Source organism: Paroedura picta, chromosome 11 (assembly GCF_049243985.1).
Source record: "Paroedura picta isolate Pp20150507F chromosome 11, Ppicta_v3.0, whole genome shotgun sequence".
Lineage (NCBI taxonomy): Eukaryota > Metazoa > Chordata > Lepidosauria > Squamata > Gekkonidae > Paroedura > Paroedura picta.
In genome coordinates this window covers 26,374,759-26,391,341 of record NC_135379.1, presented here as the reverse complement: position 1 = coordinate 26,391,341, position 16,583 = coordinate 26,374,759, and the positions used below count along the sequence as shown (strand labels likewise).

At 42.0% G+C, this 16,583-nt stretch overlaps 1 long non-coding RNA gene across 1 annotated transcript; it reads right to left on the bottom strand.

Annotated features, from left to right (window-relative positions):
- Positions 1 to 4,844: 4,844 nt before the first annotated feature.
- Positions 4,845 to 16,066, bottom strand: LOC143820237 (uncharacterized). Its single transcript, XR_013225276.1, has 3 exons — positions 16,024 to 16,066; positions 7,393 to 7,503; positions 4,845 to 5,582 (listed from the first exon to the last, which is right to left on the bottom strand). It is a non-coding gene; the product is annotated as an uncharacterized LOC143820237 (long non-coding RNA).
- Positions 16,067 to 16,583: the final 517 nt, after the last annotated feature.

The following is a 16,583-nucleotide window of genomic DNA, read 5'->3' as shown; positions in this document are numbered from 1 at the left end:
AGGTAGGGGAAAAAAAGGATATGGCATGTGTCAAAAGAAAATGGGCTTACATCTACCATTGCAATAAATGGATGCAAGAGTAATCATGACATCCCATTCCACAATCTTTCAGAAATGTGGAAAAGCTTAATTGCAGAGGGACTGTGCATCATCAACCAAGGGTTTTAAGACTCTTCTAACTGCATTGTGTAAATAATCTGGCAGAAAACTCCCCCCCCCCCAAGTTATGATTATCTAATATGGCATTTTCTTTGGAAGGTATCCCAAGCCTCAGGCAAAGGGACAGGTGTTGAACTTGGAAACATGGTTTTATTTCTTTCAGTTGCCTTTGGAAGATACAGTGTTGAGCGAGAAACAAAGAGTTTCTTCTGTACTTTAACAAATATTTAATTGCTTCCTTGCTATTGGAGCCAGCATGCAATCTGTGGCTAAACACTTAAAACGGGTAGTCAAACTGCGGCCCTTCAGATGTCCATGGACTACAATTCCCATGAGAATTGTGGAATTGTAGTCCATTTACATCTGGAGGGTCACAGTTTGACTACCCCTGACTTAAAATATGTATCGGCTGTTCAGGCGGAATTTGCTGCTGTCACTTTCCTAATTATACGTAGATTGAACTGCAGTGAACATGAAGATGGTGGTTTATATGAACTCCAGCTAGAGCCACACATGGCTGGATATTGCTCTTAGACTGTTTATGGACTGGGAACTTCACTGGCCCAGCTCCCATGCAGGAGCACAGATTGGGGGCAGATGAGGTGCACCGGGCCAAATGCTCCCCCATGTGGGTGCAGGAAGAGGTAGGGCAACTCTAGCCTGCAGCCCGGTATGAAACCTCCAGTGCATAAATGGTCTTAGGTAGTGATTCTCAGCTACCCTACTTTGGTCCTCATTCAGCAGCCATGTGTCATATAACTGAGCTACCTGAGACAATGTTGCTTGCCTCATATCTAAATTTGCTTGGTGGCCCCAGTGAAGGATGCTTAACTTGAAGCAAGTTCATTCTCACTGACATCAATGGAAACGTATTGGCTAGGATACAGGGAGCCATGACATTAGTTCTATGAGCTCAAGGGGGCTTGGGACAGCAGACTTCTTTCTCCAGCAATTGCCATATGGTGGTGAAGAGAGTCTTTAATGCCGTTTGATACACAGCATTGTAGGGTAAGGGGAATTAACTGTTCAAAGAACAAAACTAAGAATATTCCACCACCCCGTGTAAACCCCTAAGCAGCTCTTTGGACTCCTGCCACTGACTGCATTACAAATACTTTTGTTTAAAACAGTTCTGAGTTGAGCTCTAAGACGCAATTCACATACAGCTATCACAAAAATCTGTGAAACTTCCATCCAAGCAAATGTGTTTTTGACAAGAGAGACAAGAAGTATATTTTAGGAGCACGGTTTGCAATCCAGGGAAAGATAATCATGGCTAATCACACACGGAAACTAGGTGGACCTAAGAGTTTGACTTTACATTGTTCAAAGTGATTCAGTTTTTTCAAAATACGTTGCCATATCTTAGCCCCTTCTCTTTATTTGTGCAAATCCACTGTTGGTATTAAATGGCATATGCCTACTATATACTTCCTTAATTTAAACTGGGGAACCAAACCAAACCTGAACTAAGTGGAAATAAAGGCCTGATGTTTATTTTTTCCTCCATTGGAACAGACCCACAGCCATTGTACAAAAGTCAGAATGATGACTGAACCAGAACCAAAACAAAGACAATCATGTTTACAGTTCAGTGACCTGAATTTTTTTATTTTTAGTTGTGATGCAATCATTTGCTGCCATTTTCAACCAAATGAATCATGAATACATCAAAACACTATCTAGACATCTTCTGAGATGTTTCCAGAGCTGTACTACCTTTGGAGGCCAGGAATCTGCAAGAAATACCCTGCCCCTTCAAAAAGCCAGGAAACCAAAGACACCAAAGGTCTAATTAAACAAAACATGAAACCTCAGTTGAGTTGGGGAAAACTTGAACCCAACCCGCATTTAATGTATGACCCAGCCCTCACCTAAAATTTTTGTGTGGTGGGAGAAACATCTACTGAACATGGCAGGAATGGCTTTATCTTTCCCTCCATTCCACTCCACACATTTTGTTAGCAAAAAAGGGCTATCAGGGCAAACTGTATGGCTTGATTCTGGTTTCATTTGTTTGCCCAAGATAGTTGATCCTTCTGTTAGTTGTATGTTGCTGTTTTTAAAACTCCTTTGAATCTGAAATTCAGCCATGTATGCCAGATTATTATTACAAAGTCCTCCTGTGTTCTTCTGCAGTGTCATAAAAATTACAAAACAGTATCTCATCTTACTTGGTGACTATCATTTTAATGCGTGAGAGAATGTAACAGAGGCCAAATGCATTAACCTGTGGTTCTCATTAGGGGGTTGCTCTGAGAAAACTTTCATTGTAATTTCAGATCCAAGTTCATGGAGGACATTTGCCATTTATTCCTGATCTTGGGGTAGAACAGAACCACTTTGGAATTCAAATCATCCCCCTCCCCCCAGGTTCCAGAATTTCAGGAGCATTTTTTAAGATGGGGATTGAATTTGGGCATCTGCTGTAACTATTTTAAAAGATAATGACACCAAATATAGTCCTCCCTCTAAAGCACGGGTGGTCAACCTGTGGTCCTCCAGATGTCCATGGACTATAATTCCCATGAGCCCCTGCCAGCATTTGCTGGCAGGGGCTTATGGGAATTGTAGTCCATGAACATCTGTAGGACCACAGGTTGACTACCCCTGCTCTACCCCTGCTCTAAAGCCACCAATGGACAAAGGGATTACATTTTACACACCCTTGACGTAGGTACCTCTCAGTGCACTTCTCTGGGCACCCTGTTTCCAGGGGAGGGGGAGGCAGTCCAAATGAGAAAAAGAATGTGTGTGTTTGTGTGTATGTGTGTGGGGGGAGCAATGTCTGAGAATGCCAGGTTTGAGCAATGTCTGAGAATGCACAGATGCAACTTGGTAGGAATTGGATGGCCAGGTCAGTTTTTATTATTTTAGGCCAGTTTCCAGATTTAAAAAATTTAAATAGAATTAGGGTGCTGATTTTAAGGATTTCAGGTAGGCCAGGATGGTTTGGGGTTTGTTTGGAGGTTTTCTGGTCTTAGGCGTGCACAATGGCTGCATTGTTCATCTGCTTGATGAATGGGTGCCATTTTGTCTGTATAAAAGTGCCCTGCAATCATTGCAGTGAGAGCTCCTGAGCTCCACTAGGCAGCTAACCAGCTAGCTTACTCCTCTCCCAGCTGCCAGCATGATGTCAGTCATTCATCATCCATTATGTACAGACACAGCTGTTAGAAGAAGCAGTGAGCTATAGCTAATTAGGAAGATGAATAGACTGGTGGAGGTAAGGGAGAAGTGTACATTTCTGTGCAGGGAAGAGTCTCCTTCCCAGGCTTTCATAGTAGGCCATACCATGCAACTATTGATGGTGTTTATATTTTTTTTCTAAGCTTTGTCCTCTGATTAGCATACACATAGCTGAATATTAAACACTAACTCTTGCCGTAGAGAAGATGAGTGCATGTTGCTCTGAAGTAGATAGTCCCAGTACACAAGATAATTTTTTTTTAAGGTTCCATGTTAACTTATCTTTTGACTTCTTTTCTTTCAACCATTTAACTTTTCGATTATGGACCATCACAAATACCTTCTGCTTTGGAAGTTTTACACTAGTAGACAGTCTGAGCCTTTGTTAAATGTTGCACTGGAAAAAAAACGCTATTTAACAACAGTTTTTATTGTCATCATCTTACAGTGCTCTTTAAAGAATGTTTGTAATTAAAATAATTTAGATAAACCCAAGACATTCTGTCTGGCAGTAATGGCTCGGAGTCAACTTTCAGCTGAGGAAGAGATGCACCAAGATCCTTATCTTCAGTTTACAAACAAAGCCATCTGAAAAGCAGTCGAAGTCCATTATGCTTCCAGCTCTGCTGTAGTTTGGCAAAGCATGATAGAAATGCACATCTTCCTCTTCTTGCTTGGGTTGTAGCCTTAATTGCAGGAAGTTAAACTCCCATTGATTGAATGTGGAATAAGGTGACCAGATTTCAATATTGGTAAAGCAGGACACCATTGACCAGGGGGGGGGGGTTCTTGAGTAAAAAATTGGTCTATATGGAACAACAAAAAGTTTCATAGAACACAAAAATAGTATTGTAATATATATATATTTAATTCCAACATAAGTACAATTTGCCAGGTGCCCCCAGATGTCCCACCAAAAGTGGGACAATCTGGTCACCTTAATATGGAATCCCCTTCAAAAGAAATAACCTGCCCCTTCAAATGGAACAGATTTCTGTTGTCAGAGCACATGGAACTAATACATACCTTTCCTCAAACTATTTGTTCAGTGATTGCGCCCCATTAGAAGCACAGCTAGATAAGACTTGTGAAGGTTTTGGTTTTGTATATCTACTGTCTATTGAAAGCAGGATATAATGTCAAACTTCTCATTAAAGTAGGATATAGCAATCACTAAAACATTTCTAATAATCATCATTCCGCATAATAATGCCCGGTATGCATATGCCCAAAACATTCACAGTCTGATTGGCCTTTGAGGACATTAGTTGCCCCCCGGGGACCAATCTTGCAGGGGATGCCCCATCCCCGACTTCCTCCACCTCCCTGATTGGCCCTTGGGGAGGTCACTCATCCTCCGGAGGACCAATCAGGTAGGGGACACCCCGTTCCTGACCACCTCCCCCTCCACCTTTCACTCGCGTGAAGAAACTTCTCCCATCTACTCAATGTAGACTGTCTCATCCCTCCTTAGGTGTGTATAAAATGCTGTCAAGTTGCAGCTGACTGATGAGAACCCTACAGAGTTTTCAAGGCAAGAGACATTCAGAGGTTGTTTGCCGTTGCCTGCCTTTGTGTAGGAACTCTGGAGTTCTGTGGTGGTAGGGTTTCCAGCCTCCAAGTAGCGGATGGAGATCTCCTGGGATTATAACTGCTCTAACATTCCAGAGGCCTGGTCTATTTGTAGAAAAGAATGGTCATTTACAATTTTGAAAGACCATGCACCACCAAACAGCTGTTTGCTGGGACCAGCCTCCTCTTTCTCCCTTCCTGAAAAACTCCATAATTTCTGGGAGATAAAGTTGTGTTACTCCCTAAGCTTTGGAAGGGTCCGGGATAATTTCAGATGTTCAGTGTGGGAATATCTGAATGAACACTCCTAGCCTTTCAGGATATCTCTTTAAAATCCCCAAACTAAACTAGCCATAATGATTTGCTAGTAGTGTCTACTTGTGAATTCATCTGCATGTTCCAGATATGCACTCCTGTTCATTTAAAGAGAGCAGATTCGTGCTATTTATTTTCACTGCCAACCTATGTTTTTAGGCAGGACAGTTCTCCAACATGTTCCCCACAAGCTTAGATTCATGTTTTGTTTTGATGAGCCAAGTTGCTGCTGGGATTATTTTAACCAAGTGGAATAGACATTACATCAGACCTTCAAAGAGTGCTCCAGAGAGACTCCCAAACACCTCTGCAGAAGTAAATTCAAGGCAAATCCTATAAATCCAGTCCTGTAAAACATAAAAATGGTTGGTGAAAGTGATGTAGTTTTGTCAATGCCAAGTAAAATAAATGTAATTGCTCCCAAACCTTAGGTCTGTTTTCAAGACTCACCATAAATTTAATGATTACCATATTCAAATCATATTCCCCTTAATTTTTGGAGGGGGAGGAGGATGAGTTGGTTTTTATACCCCACTTTTCACTACCAGAAGGAATCTCAAAGCGGGTTACAGTTGCCTTCCCTTCCCCCCTCACACAACAGACACCCTGTGAGGTAGGTGAGGCTGAGAGAGCTCTGACAAGGTCACCCGGCTACTTGTGGAGGAATGGGGAATCAAACCCAGCTCGCCAGATTAGAAGCCGCCATTCTTAACCAACACAAAAATAAGCACAGGATTATGCACCTAAAGATGGTTCTTTAATCATATGAACAGGAATGCTTTTGTGAGGGCGATGCTGTGTGTACATACATGCATTCACATCCATACCCATCCACCCATCAGAGCCCATGTAGACTTATGTAGAGACCTGAGAGAATCAGTACAATCTACTAGAAACTTGCTGTGCTTGGGCCACTCTTTCTTAACCCAATTCACTTAATAGAGATGTTGTGAGGGGAAAATGAGGAAAGATAAACAATATACATTACCTATATTTCCTGAGTCCTAGAGTACTAGAGTCCTAGCAGAGATAAGCCCTGACTGTTCCTCAGAAGGCCAGATCCTGAATATGAAACTCAAATACTTTGGCCACCTCATGAGAAGGAAGGACTACCTGGAGAAGAGCCTAATGCTGGGAGCGATCGAGGGCAAAAGAAGAAGGGGACGACAGAGAATGAGATGGCTGGATGGAGTCACTGAAGCAGTTGGTGTGAATATAACTGGACTCCGGGGAATGGTAGAGGACAGGAAGGCCTGGAGGATCATTGTCCATGGGGTCGCGATGGGTCGGACACGACTTCGCAGCTAACAAATATCTCCCTAGAGTGAAATTGGATGCTATATGGGATTCTTGGGATCATAAAAGTTCCAGAGCCATGAGAGATTTCCTATCATTAGATCAGATATAGAGAGTTCCTCCCAGGCAGGACAGAACTGAGTGCTCCATCCCCATCAGAGGAGAACACTATCAGTTTAGTGAGAATGGCACATCACTATGTTCTCTGGCAATTAAAGCTGGTATTTCAGTTCAGCTGGCTTAAAAAGCATCTGTTGACTTCAAGTACATATATAGATGCTAGAAAAAAATTAAATTGTTATTATCTAAAAGCCCAATGGCATCCAGATAAAAAAAACAAGACAGAATATCAAAGCTATTTCTTAGGGTCTGGACATTTGCACAGTTGAACAGTTTTTGACAGAGAAAATAATTGGAGTCCAGAGTGGCCTTTGGCAGAACTACAGCAGATCAGCTACTTAGTGTAATCCAGTAACCGATTTCCCTCCTCACAAGCTAATTGTTCTATCACAAGGGCTTTCTCTCACCAATTTGAAATTTAAATGACATTGTCACAGCTATGCGACAACCAAGTTATTATATCACTGTTGGCTATTGGATTGTGATACAATGTTTGTGGTATTCTTGCTGCACATTTTCCAACTCCACTGTTGATAAAACAAATCCCACATTGCCCCATTTAGTATATCCATCATAAAGCTTTAATGTCCACTAATACAACCTTATGAAATAACTAGGGACCAAGCCCATTGCATTCAGGAATACAACAGGCTCTAGATTAGGGGGGTGGAGTGGAAGAATGTGGATGCCCCCCTCCCCCCAGGACCTGGAAGAGCTGCAGGCAGGTGTTATGGAACTCACCAACAGGGGCAGCTCTCATGTAGCAGGGATCTGCAGCCTCCAAGCCTCAGATGAAAGTGGAAGGAGGAGGGGGTGGTCAGGGATGGGGGATGGAAGGCAATTGGCTGGCTCCTAAACAGACAGGAAAGCTGGTTGGAAGAGGAGGCACTCAGGGGTGGGACATCCACCCTGAGTGGGTGTTTAAGCCATGAGACATTTTCCTCCTCCAAGGCCTCACCAGAAATATTAAGTGGAACAGATTCTATACCTTTGATAGAATTCTAAAAGTCGAAGTTATACAAAAGATATCCAATACAATGCATCATAATAAGGACAGCACAAACATCAGTCACTTATACAAAGAACTGGATAAAGTTCATATATCTACTTACAGGGCTATCCAGATTGCTCACAAACAATATTTTTACACACATTTCACGTAGTTAGGTAAGCCCAGTAAAAAAATATGCAAACTTCTGTCTTCCTAGTCTCCACAAGTAAACAAATGAAGCTGTGCAGGTTCAATAAACTGTTTCCTGAAAAAAAACCTCCAAACTGGAGTGTACCAAAGTTCAACAATACAATACTGAACAAACAGGTCCCGGTGAGTTGCCCTTGTTTCAACATACTTCATCAGTATGTAATACAATCTGTTTCAAAATTAAAAAGTGAATGAATATTACACCATTTGCAAAAAGTCTGAAGAAATGGAGAAGAAATTTAATGATATTAAATTACTCCCTCAAAGACAGGGGTAGTCAAACTGTGGCCCTCCAGATGTCCATGGACTACAATTCCCAGAAGCCCCTGCCAGCATTCGCAGTTTGACTACCCCTGCTCAAAGAGATTACAAATCTCACAAATGGACAAAAAGAAACAGAATTGGCCAATGCTCTAGTTCTCTCTGTATCTGGGAACATGCAGTGGCAATTGCTCATGCTGTTCAAACTACAATACCAATTTTCAAGTTTCACTAGCAAGCAGATAGGCAGTCATGTGTAAACAGTGCAGGAAGAGCTCTGTTTCTTAAAGCAAAAAGCTTATATAAAATTTTAAAGGGACAGTTCATTAATGCAGAGTCCTACAAAAAAGAGAAAACCAGTCAGTTGTTGTTGTTGTTATGTGCGAAGTCGTGTCCGACCCATCGCGACCCCATGGACAATGATCCTCCAGGCCTTCCTGTCCTCTACCATTCCCCGGAGTCCATTTAAGTTTGCACCTACTGCTTCAGTGACTCCATCCAGCCACCTCATTCTCTGTCGTCCCCTTCTTCTTTTGCCCTCGATCGCTCCCAGCATTAGGCTCTTCTCCAGGGAGTCCTTCCTTCTCATGAGGTGGCCAAAATATTTGAGTTTCATCTTCAGGATCTGGCCTTCTAAAGAGCAGTCAGGGCTGATCTCCTCTAGGACTGACCAGTTTGTTCGCCTTGCAGTCCAAGGGACTCGCAAGAGTCTTCTCCAGCACCAGAGTTCAAAAGCCTCAATTCTTTGACGCTCGGCCTTCCTTATGGTCCAACTTTCGCAGCCATACATTGCAACTGGGAAGACCATAGCCTTGACTAAACGCACTTTTGTTGGCAGGGTGATGTCTCTGCTTTTTAGGATGCTGTCTAGATTTGCCATAGCTTTCCTCCCCAGGAGCAAGCGTCTTTTAATTTCTTTGCTGCAGTCCCCATCTGCAGTGATCTTGGAGCCCAGGAAAATAAAATCTGTCACTATCTCCATTTCTTCCCCTTCTATTTGCCAGGAATTGAGAGGGCCGGATGCCAAGATCTTTGTTTTCTTGATGTTGAGTTTCAAGCCAACTTTCGCACTCTCCTCCTTCACCCGCATCAACAGGCTCTTTAGTTCCTCTTCACTTTCTGCCATTAGAGTGGTATCATCTGCATATCTGAGGTTGTTGATATTTCTCCCTGCAATCTTGATCCCAATTTGTGACTCCTCTAATCCCGCATTTCTCATGATGTGCTCTGCATACAAGTTAAATAGGCAAGGCGACAGTATACAGCCTTGCCGAACTCCTTTCTCAATTTTGAACCAGTCAGTGATTCCATGTTCAGTTCTCACTGTTGCTTCTTGACCTGCATATAAATTTCTCAAGAGACAAATAAGATGCTCTGGTATTCCCATCTCTTTAAGAACTTGCCACAATTTGTTGTGCTCCACACAATCAAAGGCTTTAGCATAGTCAATGAAGCAGAAGTAGACGTTCTTCTGGTACTCCCTAGCTTTCTCCATGATCCAGCGTATGTTGGCAATTTGATCTCTAGTTCCTCTGCCTCTTCGAAATCCTGCCTGTACTTCTGGAAGTTCTCGGTCCACATATTGCTGGAGCCTAGCTTGTAGGATTTTGAGCATAACTTTGCTAGCATGAGAAATTAGTGCAATGGTGCGGTAGTTTGAACATTCTTTGGCATTGCCCTTCTTTGGGATTGGAATAACCAGTCAGTACATGTATTTAAAACATCCAAGGTCCCAAACTGAATTTAAACCAGAAGGTGATAATGTCTGCAACTTGTATATAAAAAAATGCTTCTTTTGTAGGAGTTGAGTCTTAATGTCCAGTCTGTTAAAGGGGTACAGTTTGTAAACCCAAATTTCAGGAACTTGATATCATTTTCATTGTGGCCAGCTTCTAAATAATGGCTAAAAAAAGGAGCCTCAAGTTGTTTGTTCCTGATTTTGGAGCGATCAAAAATCACACATGGCCGGGAATCTGGGGATGATGCTGGATTCCTCTCTGACTACGGAGACCCAGATCACTAGAGTAGCTCAGCTGACATTTTACCATCTTAGTCAAGCAAAACTACTAGTGCCTTATCTGTCCCAAGAACAACTTGCCACAGTGATCCAAGCAACAGTCATCCTTCAGACTGGATTTCTGTTATTCATTCTACATGGGCCTTGACCCGTAAACTACAGCTGGTGCAAAATGCAGCTGCTAGGGTCCTCGCCAGGTCATCCTGGAGGACACATATCCAGCCCATGCTGAGGCAGTTGCATTGGTTGCCAGTTGTATACTGGGTCCAGTTTAAGGTGCTGGTATTGATCTTCAAGGCCTTATGAGGTCTGGGCCCAGTGTACCTGAGGGACAATTTAACCACCTGTGCCCTGCTCAGAGCAACTGCCAACAGATTGGAGATCCCTGGCCTCCGTGAGATTTGCCTGGCCCTTGCTTGTTGGAATGAGCTCCCGGAAGAGCTGAAGGCTCTGATAGAGCTAAATAAGTACTTCAGGGCCTCCATCATAGAGCTCTTCCACCAGGTATTTGGTTGAGCCCTGGTGGATGGAGAGGGGAGATTTGCCCCTCTTCCGGTCTTTCCAGCATGGCAGTCTTCAAGCAAAGGTTAGTTCACTGTGCTGGAGCCATTCAGTGGTCTGGGGAGGGTGGTAGGGCTGATTGGCATGGTTGGGTTAGGAGGGGTTACAGTGAGGTTTTATCATTTATTTTATATGTTGCTAGCCACCGTGAGCCAACTGGCTGGAAGTGGTGATCTATAAGTATAAACAATAAAAATAAATAAATATTCATTTGTTGTCAGGTAACACATACTAAAGAAGATAGAGAAGGCATAGTTTGACAGGGAGTCTGGAATGAACTAGTTATCATTCAAAGGTAGCAAAACTTTGAAAGGAAGGTAAATCCATCAGAAATTGAGTCTCACTGGGCTTTTCAGAACAGGTGTCCCATTGTCTGGATGGAAAGGGAAAATCCCTGGTGACATTTGTTCCCGGATGCTGGCTTGGAAGCTAATTTTAAGAAACCTTCAAGGATGTTCTACAAGTGCACATACAAATACATTTGTGAATATATTTTACTCTAAACCTAGAAATATTTGTAGATCAATGAATGGAATGAAGTAGTCTAACAACATTCCATAATCAACAAGCCAGACTTTGGCTTCCTATTCTAAACGAATGTGACTGGCAGGTGAGAAGCTATGCAAATGAACAGGAAGATAAGCACATGAAATAAACTTCACCTTGACCTGATTTCCACTTCACTAAATTTGTTGTAGTAAACTGGTGGCACATAGTGAATAAACAGGAACACATGTCTGTGCTTGGAAACAAAGAACAGATGGTAAATCTGCCAATAGAAAGATTGCTATCCAAATGCACTCTAGACAAATCGGAATGGTGATATCTTTTGGAAACTAGAAATGTTTGCAAACATTTTCTTTGGAGTTGGCTCATTTTGTCTTTTAGAAAAGTTTGGACTCTTTGATGTTGCTGTGTTGTGTTTGGAGCCATAATCGTATTCCTGTTAAGGTACTGCCACTGCCATTTCTCTCACATTATTATTATTTTTTGTCATCCAGCCAATTGGGATGAAATTTGTAAGGATAGTAGGCTGCCTCACTCTGGGCAGCCTCCATTTAAATTTCGGATGATTTAAAAAGTTGCTCTCTTTTGGAATGTAGCCATTGAGACTAGATTCTGGATTCTGAAAGAACTTTATAAAACATGCAGATTCTCATATTTTGTTTTAAATGGCTGTACTTCTGAAAGCTCTGTTGGCTACATCAGTGGTCCTCAACCCCCAGTCTGGGGACTGGGACCAGTCCCGGTCCGTAGATCAGTCGGTACCGGGCTGCGGCTCCTGCACGCCCTCCTCCTCGGGGGCTGCCCTGCCACTCTGCCGCCGGCTCACCTTTGGTGCTCTCCAGCGGCTGCCATGGCTGGGGCTCCCTCTCGGCATGGCACTGTGCAGCTGCTGCTGGCAGTGCCCCTCAGCAGGCAGCGGGAAGTCAGGGGCCCCGGGGGAAGAAGCAAATGGAGCAGGGGCTCAGGTGGCGGCAACGTCCTTCGGCAAAAGACTACCCCCCCTGGGCCTCAGTAAAATTGTCAAGCGTTGACCGGTCCCTGGTGATAAAAAGGTTGGGGACCACTGTAAAAATAAAACTGTAGTGATTTCTTTAAAGTCAAGTGATGGTTTTAAAGCCATTGCTGGGAATCTGACAAATCACAGATAGGGCTCTATTAACCCTAGAACTTCCAGATGATTGTCCAAAATCTATCCCCAATTTACCTGCTTTATAGTATACACATTGCTAGTGTATATAATACAACATAGTTTTCACTGTAGCTACTGATACAGCTGATAGAATGCCACACCTCTTGCTTGGAGGTTGGATCTAATAGTTTTGCTGACATAAAGTTTAGGCATTAATTCAAGAAAAATGATCATGTGGACTGCCACATTTATGCAGGGCTTCAAAATCAGTACTTTTATGGTTCCTGTGGCACCTACAGGAAAAATAGCATTTCTGTAGAATGTTCAGCATGATCCAGCTTAAGTCAAGCATTATTATTCACATTGGTTTCGAGGGCAAAGTTAAGCACATCTTTGCAGGTGGTAACAATGGGAATTAAAGATGCTTAACTCCCTCCGAATCACTCACTTGGTTTAAGGCAGCTGAACTGATATTTTGGATGAGTTATTGCAACACTATATGAAACCTACAGCTCCTGTCTGCAGGAAATGAACTGTGCATTCCAAAAGACCTTTAAAGTGGATATCTGAGATCTGCTATTTTGTGGAACAGGAAACAAGCCTTCTGATCCATTCAAATACTCAAAACCTCTGACTTTTGATAAGAACCCTCTAATGCAGGGGTAGTCAAACTGCGGCCCTCCAGATGTCCATGGACTACAATTCCCAGGAGCCCCCTGCCAGCGTTCGCTGGCAGGGGGCTCCTGGGAATTGTAGTCCATGGACATCTGGAGGGCCACAGTTTGACTACCCCTGCTCTAATGTTTCATCTTCCTCATTGGAAAAAGATACTGTCGATGACTGCTGCAGAGCTTTATCAGGTAATTCCACACAGGCTTCTGTTTCAGCAAGAATGCGGAAGAGAATTGCAGCTGCCTTTTAAGGGGATAATGGAATTTGTAACAATCCATTCCTACGCTGTGAAAGGACTGGATTCAGCGGTGACAGAGGTCAGCATTTCCTTATGGAGCAAGGTCCAATAGAAGAAAAAAACAGAAGAAAAACAAGAAAAATTAGTAACAGGTGTTGCAACTTAGGGTAAGGTGACCAGATTGTCCCACTTTTGGAGGGAAATCTGGGGGGACCTGGCAAATTGTACTTACGTTGCAAGTAAAAAAAATATATGTTACAATACTATTTTTGCGTTATATGCATTCTATGAAAATTTTTGTTGCTCCATATAAACCAAATTTTTAATCAATGGTCCCGCTTTACCAATGTTAAAATCTGGTCACCTTAACTTAGGGCTGATTCCTCCCTTCTTAACATTGGGCCAGGCCACAAAATGGTATCAGGTAAACTGCAAAATCTCATTCATATGTATGAGATGTTAAGGATAACGAGAGCCATAGGACTGGACCAGAATTGGGGGATTTAGACTTTCAAACCAGCCTTGTCTCTTCCTGTCCTGGACCACCCTGACATAGTCCATTCCAAGGCCTAAGGCCAGCATAGACACAGTGGCCATAATAAGGCTGGAGTAGCTGTCCGGATGAGCCATTCTTGGCCCTCACCTGAGCCTGCAAGTTGTCCTGTTGGCATCTCAGAGCTATTCATATTATGAGGCTGTTTAAAAAACTCTAAGGCAATGTGCTATACAGAGTCTGATTAGTGTTGGCTGGCTTTGTGTGTGTGTTAGAACACAAATGTTTTAAATGGGGCCAAAGGCTCCAAGCCATATTTTAAAATCATTCCTCAGTGTGAAGTTAGAGTTGCAGTATATCCACGTTGGCTTCAATCGCTGCTCTCTTTTCTTCATGCAAAGTGGCATTTGTAAGGCAGAGAAGGCTTCGAAGAAACCACAATGTTTATCATAGCAGCTTTCCCTGCTAAATTCAGCTGAGTTCCTCATTCACATTTCTCACCTCATCCAGTCGAATATGTGAGCTGTGCTTTCAGTGTCCTGATCCAGCTTGGAGTCGAAATGGTAACACATCTGGTCTCCATGTCTGCTACAATGCTATTTCCCCTTCCCCCTTTTACATTCTTCACAACATCTGGCAATAAATAGTCTATTGAAGGGGGAAAAAACTGGCAGGAATAAGTAATAACTGGAAAGAGCTTGGTTAACCGCAAGAGCAGCTGATCCTAAAAACTGCGGGCTGTTCTCTGAAGTCATCTTTTTCTCTCTCTTGGAACCCAACGTCAGAGCAGGGCACTTCAGTTGATGTGTTCTTACTTTCCACTTGCCCTTACTAGATTGAAATAAGAATCAGATGGTGGCACAGGTGCAGGGGCAAAGGGAGCAACATGGAAAGGCGAGGCCAGCATTACTGTCTCCAAGCATGATCAGCCAGATGACCCTGGAAGCTCATACAGGTGATTCATGGCAATCCCCTTGGTGGTCTCCAGGGTCTGATTAGCAGAGGGACACAACATTTCCCATGTTCAGTGTTTGTAGCTAATAGCTATTGATGTCATGATTTGCCAAGAATGCGACTAAACTATTATCAGATTCATAGGCAGATATGGTTGTCAACGGGCCTGAAGAAGAGGCTGAAAGGGGTGCTATTTACCAGGTGATTTTATTTACATCTGTGCCATGGAAAGCTTCATCTACCTACTCACACAATAAATGACTATTGATGAGACAGGACTTTTTTTTACCAAGTTATTTTCAACTCTATGAACAGACCTTTTAAGCTTTTTTTTAATACAGAAGGAATATTTCTTTATTTGTATTTATTTATAATTTGATTTCTTGACTTCTCCTGTGTATGGTGTGTACCTGTTACACCCCACACAGTTTTGCAAATGGAAGCCAACTTTTCTCTGTATTGTTTTTGGCCTTGAAAAGACTATATATAAACTTGGCATTGAGCACTTGTCTGGCCATTTTGTTCTTCCAAGGCCAACCAGTGCACTGGAAGGGGGATTGATTTCAGTTGTGGAAATGATGAAGCCCCCTCTATGGCTCCAGCCCAGATCAGGGCCTTGAAGCATTTTCTTCCTTTTGTTTGTTACTTTACTTTAGGGATGCTACTGATTTCACTGCAAGCGTGTTCAGCTGTTGAATTTATCATGTTTGAAATGTCAGCTGATTGCTTGGTCTGTTCAGTTTGTGCAGAACTACCTGCTGAACCAGTTTGCACTAGATTTTCCCAATTTGGGCCTGCATAAAGATGCTGCTGATTTAACTGATCTGCAGCCATTAATGTTATTAAAGACCACTTTGATGAATGTTGAAGGGAACGATTCTTATCAAAATTCAGCATTTATTAATGACTAATTTATAGGATTTGGGAGTGATCTAATTAAACAGACACAGGACTTCTGGTGAAGGGAAAATTTCTAGCCCCTTGGAGTGAGGAATATCCTTCATATTAATAAACAAAAAATTAATATTCTTTATATTTTACCTCTCTTGACGAAACATAATGCACATCACTTAAATAATTAAAATGAATGAAATTGAAGTCACTATGCCTTACAAAAATTGTTGCGGAAGCATCTTAAAATCCAACTCTTTCTAGATAACTTCTCAAAAGCTTTAGGAGAATCCCATAATCTCTCTACAAATGGCACTCATTGCATCACCAGTACAAAAAAGTCAATGTATTTGTCACAAATAAAAATTAGTCACTATACTATCCTGGGATCTGAATAAATAATCAACAAATAAAATAATATTCATTCAAAACTATTTCAATAGAATACCTTATCCATTTCACACAATAGGGCACCCATTCTTCATTTTTTCTAAACAAAAACAAAAACAAAACAAAACATTGTTGCCAACATAGATTAGTTAATAAAAACTTGGAATTTGTTAGTTCTTTGTTTTTTTAAAAAAATCTATATCTTCTAGACAAATTCATGTGTTTTTGTTATCTTTTATTCAGCTAAAACTGAAAATTTACTGTGTGTTATCCAATGGAAATCTGTGATATTTAATAAAATATCATCCAACCAGACAACTGATAAAAGACAATACATTGGCAAATGTATTATGAAATGATAAATTCTGTTTCAGCTATATAATAAACTCTGAGATGAATCATAGGCTTTCCTGACAATTTATGACCAACCTCCTAATCAAGTGAGCTGGAGCACTTATTGTCCTTGATGTACAGGGTCAGTGATTAGATTTTAAGAGGTGATGGAGCAATTGTGGTTCACAAATCAATGTGCATGTTCTTTTGGTGAATACAATGGTATGGCCCATTAACTGGAGGGGGGGGGGGGCAAAGGTCTAACAAAGAGGAGAATTTTAGTCA